The 1,965-nt window shown below is 38.8% G+C and overlaps 1 non-coding gene across 1 annotated transcript; it reads right to left on the bottom strand.

Moving 5' to 3' along the window:
• Window positions 1-304: 304 nt before the first annotated feature.
• Window positions 305-378, bottom strand: SPRG_30176. Its single transcript has one exon. It is a non-coding gene; the product is annotated as a tRNA-Val (tRNA).
• Window positions 379-1,965: the final 1,587 nt, after the last annotated feature.

Genomic DNA, 1,965 nt, shown 5'->3' with positions numbered 1-1,965 from the left:
AGTGCAAAAAATGGACGCACTGGGACGATGCAGTGGGCTTTTTTTGAAATTAGGGAAATGTATATTTATGAATTGTTTCAATAAAAACATGTAGTATGCTCATGACATTTTTTGGCAACGAAATGGTCGCCGAGGATTCGTTTTAGGTGGGTAGCAAGCACAATGAGATGGGTGCATGTATTGTTCAATAATGAGGGTGAAACAGGGTCGCTAATGAAAGAATGAAAAATAAAAGAATCGATTTAATCAAAAATATGGTTTTTAAAATTGTTTGGAGTGCTCTACAGTGCGTAAAAAGTATGTTTGGTCTTACCCGGACTTGAACCCGGGGACCTTCTCCACGTCAAGGAGACGTGATGACCGCTACACTATAAGACCTTGCATATTTAACGACATTTCTCAACCAATTAGTGAAAAATATATTCCATTTTCATGTACCTAGCACGCACACGCTCCAAAAACACCTCCTACAACCTCTTGCACGACATCACAACACATTTAAACCAATGTTTTGCCGTCACACGCCGCCCAAGTATTTTATTTTATTTTTATCGATACACATTCATTAAATACACCACACTGCGACAACAAAGATCACACCATAGCACTCACAGCCTCCAAACATCTCATTTCGACCATTCACAGTAGTTTTTGTGCTTTTTTTCTCGTATTTAAACATTTAAATGCGTTTTACTCGTCGAGCAAAATAGACACGGTTAAATCGAAAAATCTCGTGCTACACAACCCTTTCGACGACGAGATAGGGTGATTCGAGATCTCCAAAACATTCTCTATCGACATGCCAAGTATCAGCGAATTTTGTTTTGGAGCAAGATTTGGCTCCTCGGCGTCCACGCCGGCATGGGCTCGCCACTTAAATGGCTAAAAAAGGAAAAATAAAAAAGCAAATATATTCATTGAGCACATCTAGTCGCACAGCTCGACGGTAATATTTTGAATGTGTGCAGTACCAAAAATGAGTCGGGCTTTGCAAGAATGCTCTAAAATTGATTTTTAATTTAAATACACTCTATCCATTAGCATTTGATGGCCCCAAGAAACGGCGAGCAAAGTTGCAGGAGATGGTAAATATATCGCATGGAGGAATATGTGTAATGATGAAAACGATTTTTGAATTTTGTGTGGGCTTCTATTTGAAGTCGAATAAGTGCAAAAATGGACGCACTGGACATGCAGTAGACAATGCAGTAGACGGTAATATTTTGAATGTGTGCAGTACCAAAAATGAGTCGGGCTTTGCAAAGAATGCTCTAAAATTGAATTTTAATTTAAATACACTCTATCCGTTAGCATTTGATGGCCCCAAGAAACGGCGAGCACAGTTGCAGGAGATGGTAAAACATAGCGCATGGAGGAATATGTGTAATTGATGAAAAACGATTTTTGAATTTTGGGTGGACTTTTATTTGACGTCGAAATGAGTGCAAAAAATGGACGCACTGGGACGATGCAGTGGGCTTTTTTTGAAATTAGGGAAATGTATATTTATGAATTGTTTCAATAAAAACATGTAGTATGCTCATGACATTTTTGGCAACGAAATGGTCGCCGAGGATTCGTTTTAGGTGGGTAGCAAGCACAATGAGATGGGTGCATGTATTGTTCAATAATGAGGGTGAAACAGGGTCGCTAATGAAAGAATGAAAAATAAAAGAATCGATTTAATCAAAAATATGGTTTTTAAAATTGTTTGGAGTGCTCTACAGTGCGTAAAAAGTATGTTTGGTCTTTACCCGGACTTGACCGGGGAACTTCTTCCACGTCAAGAGACTGATGAACCCTACACTATAAGACCTTGGATATTTAACGAACTTTTTCTCAACCCAATTTAGGAAAAATTATTCCCATTTTTCATGTACCAAGCACGCACACCCTCCCCAAAAGACCTCCCACAAACTATTGCCCGACATACTACACATTTAATCAATGTTTTGCCGTCACACA

Source organism: Saprolegnia parasitica (genome assembly GCF_000151545.1).
Source record: "Saprolegnia parasitica CBS 223.65 unplaced genomic scaffold supercont2.102, whole genome shotgun sequence".
NCBI lineage: Eukaryota > Oomycota > Saprolegniomycetes > Saprolegniales > Saprolegniaceae > Saprolegnia > Saprolegnia parasitica.
This window is presented reverse-complemented; position numbering and strand designations above follow the sequence as displayed.